General features: G+C 48.7%; 1 pseudogene; it reads left to right on the top strand.

The window, feature by feature from the left end:
- Positions 1-227: 227 nt before the first annotated feature.
- On the top strand, positions 228-323 carry LOC133764995 (small nucleolar RNA U13; annotated as a pseudogene).
- Positions 324-11,683: the final 11,360 nt, after the last annotated feature.

Raw genomic sequence — 11,683 nt, 5'->3', positions numbered from 1 at the left:
CAGGGACCTTCAGGGAATGTGGCTCACTGCTTCATTTCTGCCTTCCAAATAGCATGCAAATTCTTCGTTTGCTCAATTCTGACCCGAAACCGTTCAGGGGAGGGGGTTCCGGGAAACACAGGCCCAACTCAATCAGATCACATAACGCAAACCACACTAAGGTACAGCGTGTGACCTGGGTTGCATCCTGAATTGTGAGAACAACAACCCTTTGAAGACCTTTTGGGATTCTTTCGTGGTACAGAAGCACGGGTGGTGACTGGGGTTTTCACGTTCTCCTACGAGATGTGTCTCCCTCACCTTGGCACTTTACCCATCTGATTTTTGTTTAAAAAGGGCATTTTAGGGAACTGGAGATGACTTTGATTCAGACTAGCTGCTGCTGTAGAATTGTTCTACTGTCTAATGCAGTGAGCCAATCACAGACACTGAGATGGTGGGGAAAGCGGGGCGGGGGCGGGGACTCCCTCACAGCCAGGACGAGGACAAGGAGTCAGGCGGCTGTCGCCCATTCCCAGACTCCTGGAGGCAGGAGCAGTGGTGAGTCTCATTTTTAAGATTTATTTACTGAGGCCGGCACTGTGGTGTAGCAGGTAAAGCCACCACCTGCAGTGCCGGCATCTCATATGAGCGCCGGTTTGAGACCCGGTTGCTCCACTTCTAATCCAGCTCTCTGCTGTGGCCCGGGAAGGCAGTGGAGGATGGCCCAACTCCTTGGGCCCCTGCATCCGCATGGGAGACGTGGAAGAAGCTCCTGGCTCCTGTCTTCGGATCAGTGCAGCCCTGGCCATTGTGGCCATCTGGGGAGTGAAGTAGCGGATGGAAGACACCTCTCTCTCTCTCTCTCTCTCTCTCTCTCTCTCTGCCTCTGCCTCTGCCTCTCTGTGACTCTGCCTTTCAAATAAATAAATCTTAAAAAAAAGATTTAATAAATAAATCTTTAAAAAAGTCACAGGCAGCGGCTTAACCCACCGCACCACAATGCGGGCCCTGAGTGGCTGCTCTTAGAGATGAAAGCTGGGATGGAGCAGTGTGTGGTGGGCTCATGTGTGGTCTCTTGTCCATCTGCTCGTGGCCGTCCTCTGCTATCAGTGACAGGAGGCTGGTGTGCTCTTCTGAGAGCACTGTGAGGGCCAAGCGTCAGGTGCACTCTGGTCTGTGTCTTTGTCACTTGGATCAGGGTCTGGGGTTCTTGTGAATCATCACAATATGGAGTCCAGTGTGGGGTGTGAACTACAGAGGAGAAAACTGAATTCTGCATCTTGAAATCTGGGGTCTTGAGGCACCCACTGTTTGTTTTGTTTTAAGATTTATTTAATTGAAAGGCAGAGTTACGGAGAGAGAGACCAAGTTGAGATAGAGATAGATGTTAGATCTGCTGGTTGACTCCCCAAACTGCCTCAATGGCTGAGGCTGGGCCAGGCCAAAGCCAGGAACCAGGAGCTTCTTCCAGGTCTCCCACAAGGGTGCAGGGACCCAGGCACTTGGGCCATCCTCCACTGCTTTCCTAGGCTCAGGAGCAGGAAACTGGATGGGAAGTGGAGCAGCGGGACTTGAACCAGCATCCATGGGGGCTGCAGTGCCACAGGCAGTGGTTTAACCTGCTACACCGCAGCGCCGGCCTTGTGGGGCTCACTGGACCCTTGCACCACTGCCTAATTCAGCGAGTTACTCTTCAGCAAGGAGCTGACTTGTAGCCATCATGGGGATCCTGAGGAACTGCAAGCCAAGGAGAGAATAGGGCTTGAGAGTCTGGGTTAAATGCACTAGGGGTGGGGGATCATTTTCCACATTAGGTAGTTAAAAGGAATTAATGTGTTTTTTTTGTTTTTTGTTTTTGTTTTTTTTGACAGGCAGAGTGGACAGTGAGAGAGAGAGACAGAGAGAAAGGTCTTCCTTTGCCGTTGGTTCACCCTGCAATGGCCGCTGCGGCTGTGGCACTGTGCCGATCCAAAGGCAGGAGCCAGGTGCTTCTCCTGGTCTCCCATGTGGGTGCAGGGCCCAAGCACTTGGGCCATCCTCCACTGCCTTCCCGGGCCACAGCAGAGAGCTGGCCTGGAAGAGGGGCAACCGGGACAGAATCCGGCGCCCTGACCGGGACTAGAACCCGGTGTGCCGGCGCCGCAAAGAGGAGGATTAGCCTGTTGAGCCACGGCACCGGCAGAAATTAATGTTGACTTTTGTGTTTGATAATAACAGTGCGGCTATGTAAGAGAATGTCATTCTGGGGCCAGCGCTGTGGCGAAGTGGGCTAAGCCTCCGCCTGCAGTTCCAGCATCCCATATGGGCACCAGTTCGAGTCCCAACTGCTCTACTTCCAATGGCCTGCGGATGGCCTAGAAAGCAGTAGAAGATGGCCCAAGTCCTTGGGCCCCTGCACCAGTGTGGGAGACCAGGAAGAAGCTCCTGGCTCTTGGCTTCAGATCGGTGCAGCTCCAGCCATTGCAACCAACTGGGGAGTGAACCAGTGGATGGAAGACCTCTCTCTCTGTCTCTCCTTCTCACTGTCTGTAATTCTACCTCTCAAGTAAATAAATAAAATATTTTTTTTCTAAAAAGAGAACATTGTTCTGAGGAGTTAAGTCCTTAAATACTTGGGGGTGAACTTTCAAATGGTTCAGCATCCATTTATTTGTGTTACAAATTAAGTGACTTGACCAATATCAATAATTGTTGAATCTAAGTGATGGGTCTGCAGACAGTTTAACTTTTCTTTACGTTTCAATTTTTTGTTATTTATTTATTTATATGTTTATTTATCTATCTGAAAGGCAATGTGATATAGAGACAGAGGCAGAGAGATCCTCTATTTTCTGGTGTACTCCCCAAACAGCCACAATGACCAGGACTGGGCCAGGCTGAAGCTAAGAGCCTGGAACTCTCTCTGGGTCTCCCACGTGGGTGGCAGGGGCCCAGGTGCCTACATCATCCTCCACCGCTTTCCCAAGTGCATTAGCTGGGGCAGCCGGGGCTCCAACAGGTGCTCCAATGTGGGTTGCCTGTGCTGCAAGCTGTGGCTTAGCTTGCTGCGCCACAGTGCCCGTCCCTGTTTTGAAATTATTTTAAGAATTGTTTATTTGAAAGGCGGGGAGAGGCCAGCGCCATGGCTCAATAGGCTAATCCTCCGCCTGCAGCGCAGGCATACCAGGTTCTAGTCCCGGTCGGGGCGCCGGATTCTGTCCCGGTTGCTCCTCTTCCAGGCCAGCTTTCTGCTATGGCCCAGGAGTGCAGAAGAGGATGGCTCAAGTCCTTGGGCCCTGCACCCCATGGGAGACCAGGAGAAACACCTGGCTCCTGCCTTCGGATCAGCGCGGTGCGCTGGCCGCAGCGCGCTGGCCGCGGCGGCCATTGGAGGGTGAACCAAAGGCAAAAAGGAAGACCTTTCTCTCTGTCTCTCTCTCTCACTGTCCACTCTGCCTGTAAAAAAAAAAAAAAAAAAGGCAGGGAGAGAGAGAGAGAGAGAGATCTCCCATCCACTGGTTCCCTCCCCATGCTCAGGGCTGCACCCTGCTGAAGCTGGGAACTGGGAACTCCATCCAGGTCTCATGTGGGTGGCAGGGACCCAACTACACGAGCCTTCACCACTACCTTGAGGGCCTGCACCGGCAGGAAGCTGGAGTCAGACACAGAGCTGGGAGCCAAGCCCAGGCGCTCCAGTGTGGGATGCTGGGTATCCCAAGTCCACTGCTATGCCCAATGCCTGCCCTGACGTTTTTTATGATAATAAGGCAGATACTAAAAGACGCCCTTGAGACTGCCTCTGCTGGGGGCCTTTCCTGCCGGCTCTGTTACCCTTTAAAGTTCATGCTGCTCCTTTTACTCTGCACAGCTCCAGCTGTTGCTGCCCTCTGGGGAGTGAGCCAGCCGACCAAAGACCTCTCTCTCTCTCTCTCTCTCTCTCTCTCTGTCTTCTTCTCTCTATGTAAACTCTCTTTCAAGTAAATATATACATCTAAAAAAAGTTTAAAACCTAGCATATATAAATGAAAATAATTTAGAATAAAATAAAAAATGAAATTATCATTTTTTTAAGATTTATTTATTTATTTGAAAGTTAGAGTTATACAGAGGGAAGAGAAGCAGAGAGAGAGAGAGAGAGAGAGAGAGAGAGAAGTCTTCCATCCGATGGTTCACTCTCCAATTGGTCGCAATGGCCAGAGCTGGGCCAGGCAGAAGCCAGGAGCCAGGAACTCCATCTAGGTCTCCCATGGGGGTAGCAGGGCCCCAAGTACTTGGGTCATCTTCTTACTGCTTTCCCAGGCCATAGCAGAGAGCTGGATTGGAAGTGGAGCAGTTGGGACTAGAACCGGCGCCCATATGGGATGCCGGCGCTTTAGGCCAAGGGTTAACCCTCTGCACCACAGTGCTGGCCCCTGAAATTGTCGTTTCTTTCCTGCCATATACATGCTCCAACTGGAGTCAGGAGTTTAATGGGGAGGACGGAGTGGGGAGATTAGTGTTGTGTTGTAGCAGGTAAAATCGCCACATCTCATATGGACTCCAGTTCAAGTCCTGGCTGCTCCACCTCTGATTCAGCTCTCTGCTATGGCCTGGAAAAGCAGTAAGAAGATGGCCCAAGTGCTTGGGCCCCTGCCACCCACATGGGAGACCTGGATGGGATTCCTGGCTCCTGGCTTCTGCCTGGCCCAGCTCTGGCTATTGCAGCCATCTGGGGAGTGAACCAGCAGATGGAAGATCTCTGTGTCTTTCCCTCTCTTTCAGTAATTTTGACTTTCAAATAAATAGACCTTTTTTAAAAGTTTAATGTATATCCTTTCAGCATGATTTCTACACAATTATGAAGAGACACACACTCATAGTACTATAGACATTATTCATTGCCTTTTTTAACCTAATAATATATCTGGCATTCTGGTGATGTGGGTTAAGCCACTGCTTGTGATGCCAGCATCCCATATCAGAGACCAGTTCAAGTTCTGCCTGCTCTGCTCCTGATCCAGCTTCCTGGTAAAGTGCTTGGGAAAGCAGCAGGAGATGACCTGAGCTCTTGGCCCTGCCACCCATGTGGGAGACCTGGATGGAGTTCCAGGCTCCTGGCTTCAGCCTGGCCCAGCCCTGCCCGTCACAGCCACTTGGGGAGTGAACCCTTGGGTGGAAGATCTTTTTTTTTTCTCTGTCTCTGCTGTCTCTCCCTCTGATGCTCTGCCTTTCAAATAATCAATTATACACACACACACACACACACACACGGAGTATCTATGTATCGATGGAGTTTACCAGGTCAGTATGTGAGTAAATCTATCTCACTCTTCACACAGGCTGTGGAGAAACCTGTTGTGGAGGGACGACTACACTTGGATGAGCTTGTGGGTAGAGAAGCTGCTTCTACATGAAACCAGGACCCAGACCAAAAAGGATTTGGCAATTCCAGCAATCACAGGCACGAGGAGAGCGTGGCCTTAAACTGTGGGCACGACGTCAGCACAAACCACGTCAGCCACGGAGGGACTTCACTGAGCCTCCGGCTCTCGGGAAGCCTTGGCCCACTCGAGGATCAGAGCAGAGAACATGGAAGAGAAAGAGCCAGGCCTGAAGCTGAGGACAGCTGGCCAACACACCTGAGACCCGCTGAGGACCTGGTCCATGCGCACGGAGACCCCGTGCCCCCAAGGCGGCCCACGGCAGCTGTGAGCTGTGGCCTCCAGGGGAGAAGTGGAAGTCGTTGTCGCACAGGCCTGGCTGGCCTCGGAGGAGAAAGTCCCACCGGCTTTCCAGTGACAACAGAAACTCACCCAAGCAAGGGCTGGTGAAATCCCACCCATGTTTCTAGGTGGCCAGGCTCACCACGGCACCCCCACCCTTTCACTTTCCCCGTGCAGAAAACCACGCCTCTTCAGCCTGGAGGCTCCCTGCTTTCTCCGTCCTCACCCACCCCCACTATCCACGTTCATTTCCCTCTGAGTTGCTGGTGCTCATCTGTGCCCTGTGCGGACTTGCCCCTGCGTTGACAAAGTCTGCCTTGGGACTGTCCAATCGATCATGACGTCTCGGCGGGGTGTAGCTAGCCAGAGTGCAGCGTGAGCCCACCCATGTCAGTGTTCCTTCCCTGCCAGCTCAGGGCTCTGTATCTGTGGCCTGTCTGTGGCTAAAGGCAAATATTTCTGCAGATAAAATAGTAGTGACTTCATAGGCACAGTTGACTTTGTATAAATCTGATGAGTGGTAAACAAAGAAATAACAGGTTTGGGAGGCAACGTAAGTTCTTAAATCGTAATTTCTATTTATTTACTTATTTATTTGAGAGGCAGAGTTATAGACAGAGAGAGGGAGACACACACACACACACAGAGAGAGGTCTTTCATATGCTGATTCACTCCCCAAATGGCCGCAGTGGCCAGAGCTGCGCCAATCAGAAGCCAGGAGCCCAGGAGCCCGGAGCTTCTTCTGGGTTCCCCACGTGGGTGAAGGGGCCCAAGGACTTGGGCCATCTTCCACTGCTTTCCCAGGCCATAGCAAAGAGCTGGATTGGAAGTAGAGCAGCCAGGACTCGAAGCAGCACCCAAATGGGGTGCTGGCACTACAGGCGGCGACCCTACCCGTTGCACCACATCACTGGCCCCTAAATCTGTAATATCAATCTGGGATTCTGTATAGTGACAGGAGTATTACATTATTTGAATACTACTTAATGTGCATTGAGGTGGTTTTTTTTAGTGTTTAAATATTTGCTGAGTTACAGTCATTTGTAAATGCTGCTCCAAAGTAAACTGAGTGAAAGCAGAAGCTGATGTAAAATTTGAATTTGCAAAAGGAATACAAATTTCAGTAGTAAAACAAAATGAGGGCAAGCATTACAACAGGAAATGACCTTGGGGGCAAGCACTGGGCTCAGTGGTCAAGCTGCTTTTGGGGCACCCAAATCTCCTATCAAAGCACTTGGGTTCAAGTCCTGGCTGCACACCTGGGAGGCAGCAGGTGACAGCTGCAGTGCTTGGGCCACTGCCACCCACACGAGAGACCTGGGTTGAGTTCCAGACTTGGCTTAGGCTTGGTCCAGCCTTGGCTGTTGTGACCATTTAGGGAGTAAATCTGCAAATAGATCTCTCCTTCTGTCTGTCTGTCTTTCTCTCTATGTCTCTCTGCCTTTCAAGTAAATTAAAAAAAATAATAATGAAATAAAAACTTAAGGGCTGTTTCTAGTTAAAAAGGGGGGGGGGGGAGGCAGAGATGGTGTTGCAGGTTAAACCCAGGCTGGGGACGCTGGCACCCTGTATCGGAGCAGCGGTTTGAATCCCAGTTGCTCTGTTTCTGATCCACCTCCCTGCTAATGCACCGGGGAGGCAGCCAGTGATGGTCCAAACGCTTGGGCCACTGACACCCACGTGGGAGCCAAACTGATTTCTAGGCTCCTGGCTTCAGCCTGGCCAAGTCCTGGCTATTGCAGCCATTTGGGGAGTGAACCAGGGGACGGAAGATCTCTTTCTCTCTATGTCTCGGTCATTCTTTTCAAATAAATAAATAAATAAATTTTAAAAAAGATTTATTTATTTATTTGAAATTCAGAGTTACAGAGACAGAGAGGCAGAGGCAGAGAAGTCTCCCATCTGCTGGTTCATTCCCCAAATGGCTGCAATGGCTGAAGCCGGACCCGGCTTCAGCCAGGAACCAGGAGCTTCATCTGGGACTCCCACGTGGATGCAGGGGCTCAGGGACTTGGGTCATCCTCCGCTGCTTTCCTAGGCACAATAGCAGGCAGTTGGATTGGAAATGGAGTAGCCGGGACTTGAACTGGCATCCATATGGGATGCTGGCACTGCAGGCCACGGCTTTACCCGCTATGCTACAGTGCTGGCTCCATAAATAAGTAATATAAAAAAAAGGCAGTGAGCTCATATGAGACAACGTGTACTCTTACATAGGCTTTTTATTTATTCGAAAGACAGAGTTACAGAGAAAGAGATCTTCCATTTGCTGGTTCATTCCTCAAATGGCTGCAACAGCCAGGGCTGGGCCAGGCCAGAGTCAGGAGCCAGGAGCTTCTTCCAGGTCTCCCACGTGGGTGCAGGGGCCCAAGGACTTGAGCCATCTTTTACTGCTTTCCTAGGCCATAGCAGAGAGCTGGATCGGAAGTGGAACAGCTGGGACTCAAACTGGTGCCAATATGGGATGCTGGTGTTGTAGGCAATGGCTTTACCTTCTACGCCACTACATCGGGCCCAAGAGTTTTCTTTTATATCTGGAATAGTTGTCATGAAACAAAGATGACGGATACTAAGAAGCTACTGTGCTTCCAGTCCAGTTTCCTGCTAAGTCACCTAGGAAGGCACTGAAGATGGCCCAGGTACTTGGGTCTGGAGACTCAGATGGAGTTTCTGGCTTCCACCTGACCCAGCCCTGGCTGTTGTAGCCATTTGGAGAGAGAACCAGAGTATGGAAGATGTTTCTCCTTGTCTTTTCCTTTCTCTCTGTCAGTCCACCTTACAAATAAACAAAACATCTTTTTCTGAAAACTAATACTAACTTTTTAAAAATTTTTATTTTATTTATTTGAAAGAGTTATAGAGAGAGGTAGAGACAGAGAGAGAGGGGTCTTCCATCCGCTGGTTCACTCCCCAGATGGCCGTAACGGCCAGAGCTGTGCTGATCCAAAGCCAGGAGCCAGGAGCTTCTTCTAGGTCTCCCACATGGGTGCAGGGGCCCAAGGACTTGGGCCATTTTCTACTACTTTCCCAGGCCATAGCAGAGAGCTGGATTGGAAGTGGAGCAGCCGGGACTAGAACTGGTGCCCATATGGGATGCCGGCACTGCAGGCCAGGGCGTTAACCCACTGTGCCACAGCGCTGGCCCCAAGAATACTATCTTTTAAATACTTAAATACTTAATATTTGTAGCACTTTCTTTTGATTTTTAAAATGGCATTTATTTTGTGTTGCTTTTTAATAAACGTTTATTTACTAATTCATTTGAAGGGCAGAGAGAAGGAGAGGCAGAGAAAGAGATTATTTATCTGCTGGTTTGGTTCCTAAATGCCCCCAACACCCAGGGTTGGGCCAGGACAAAGCCAGGAGCCCAGAACGTCATCCGAGTCTCCCATGTGAGTGGCAAGGGCCCAAGTAGTTGGGCCGTCACCATTGACCTGCCCAGGGGCATTAACAGGAAGCTGGATCTGAAGCAGAGCAGCTGGGATTTGAACTTCCACTCCAATATGAGATGCAGGCATCGCACATGGCAGCTCAACCCACTGTATCACAATGTCCGCACCTCTTAATGTTGCTTAACTAATGTCTTTTCACGTTTTCTATTATTATGTATGTGTGTCAGGTGGAGATCATGTTTATATATTACTGAAAGACTTCCTGTTACAATATGCTGGTTTAGGATAATACTAAATGTGCATTTATTATTGTATTGCTTTCTTATAGCAAACCTCTGAAACTTATAGCCTATCAGAGGAAGCAGATATGTTGTTTATTATTATTATGGCCACTCATCATTATTTAAAACATGTAAATGATGTTATGAGGATGCAAAATAGCTTATAATATCAAGAATTTCTGTTTTATTTTTTTTTTTAAGTTGTGGTATGTTTTCTCCACTCAGGATTCTATTTTTTTTTTTAAAGATTTTATTTATTTATTTGAGAGGTAGAGTTTCAGACAGTGAGAGAGAGAGAGACAGAGAGAAAGGTCTTCCTTCCATTGGTTCACCCCCCAAATGGTTGCTACGGCCAGAGCTATGCCAATCCAAAGCCAGGAGCCAGGTGCTCCCTCCTGGTCTCCCATGCGAATGCAGGTACCCAAGCACTTGGGCCATCCTCCACTGCCCTCTTGGGCCACAGCAGAGAGCTGGATTGGAAGAGGAGCAGCTGGGACTAGAACCTGGTGCCCATATGGGATGGCGGCACCGCAGGTGGAGGATTAACCAAGTGAGCCATGGTGCCGGCCCCCTGTTTTATTCTTTTTTTTTTTTTTTAAACTTTTATTTATTGAATATAAATTTCCAAAGTACAGCTTATGGATTACAATGGCTTCCCCCCCACCCCCATAATTTCCCTCCTACCCGCAACCCTCCCCTCTCCTGCTCCCTCTCCCCTTCCATTCACATCAAGATTCATTTTCAATTATCTTTATATACAGAAGATCAATTTAGCATATATTAAGTAAAGCTTTCAACAATTTGCACCCACACAGAAACACAAAGTGATAAATACTGTTTGAGTACTAGTTATAGCATTAAATCACGAAGTGCAGCACACTAAGGACAGAGATCCTACATGAGGAGTAAGTGCACAGTGACTTGACTTAACAAATTGACACTCTTGTTTATGGCGTCAGTAATCACTCTAGGCTCTTGTCATGAGTTGCCAAGGCTATGGAGGCCTTTTGAGTTCGCTGACTGTGATCATATTTGGACAAGGTCATAGTCAAAGTGGAAGTTCTCTCCTCCCTTCAGAGAAAGGTACCTCCTTCTCTGATGACCTGTTCTTTCCACTGGGATCTCACTCGCGGAGATCTTTCACTTAGGTCATTTCATTTCATTTCTTTTTTTTTTTTTTTTTTGCCACAGTGTCTTGACTTTCCATGCCCGAAATACTCTCATGGGCTTTTCAGCCGGATCTGAATGCCTTAAGGGCTGATTCTGAGGCCAGAGTGCTGTTTAGGGCATTTGCCATTCTATGAGTCTGCTGTGTATCCCGCTTCCCATGTTGGTTCATTCTCTCCCTTTTTTATTCCATCAGTTAGTATTTGCAGACACTAGTCTTGTTTATGTGATCCCTTTGACTCTTAGTCCTCTTATTATGATCAATTGTGAACTGAAATTGATCACTTGGACTAAGTGAGATGGCATTGGTACATGCCACCTTGATGGGATTGAATTGGAATCCCCTGGCACATTTCTAACTCTACCATTTAGGGCAAGTCCTATCAAGCACGTCCCAAACTGTACATCTCTTCCCTCTCTATTCCCACTCTTATATTTAACAGGGATCACTTTTCAGTTAGGTTTCAACACTTAAGAATAATTGTGTATTAATTACAGAGTTCAACCAATAATATTAAGTAGAACAAAAAAATACTAAAAGGGATAAAGTATTAAGTTGTTCATCAACAGTCAGGGCAAGGGCTGATCAAGTCATTGTTTCTCATAGTGTCTTTCACTTCAACCCTGTTTTATTTATTTATTTTTTATTATTATTATTTTTTTTGACAGGCAGAGTGGACAGTGAGAGAGAGAGACAGAGAGAAAGGTCTTCCTTTGCCGTTGGTTCACCCTCCAATGGCCGCCGCGACTGGCACACTGTAGCCAACGCACCGCGCTGATCCAAAGGCAGGAGCCAGGTGCTTCTCCTGGTCTCCCATGTGGGTGCAGGGCCCAAGCACTTGGGCCATCCCCCACTGCACTCCTGGGCCACAGCAGAGAGCTGGCCTGGAAGAGGGGCAACCAGGACAGAATCCGGTGCCCCGACCAGGACTAGAACCCGGTGTGCCGGCGCTGCAGGCAGAGGATTAGCCTAGTGAGCTGCGGCACCGGCCAACCCTGTTTTATTCTTAAATCCTGAATATTTTTTAAGTTGGTAATGGGCCACATGTGGGAAGGGCAAAATATTTGTTTGTTGTCAAATTTACTTGAATATTTCCATAATAAAATAATATTTCCATATGAAAACAACCAGAACCGGATCGCTCCTGACCCAGCTCCTTCAGTGACTTTCCAGTAGTC

Source organism: Lepus europaeus, chromosome 7 (genome assembly GCF_033115175.1).
Source record: "Lepus europaeus isolate LE1 chromosome 7, mLepTim1.pri, whole genome shotgun sequence".
Classification (NCBI taxonomy): Eukaryota; Metazoa; Chordata; class Mammalia; order Lagomorpha; family Leporidae; genus Lepus; species Lepus europaeus.
Note: the sequence above shows the minus strand (reverse complement) of the source record. Positions and strands in the feature narration are given on the sequence as shown.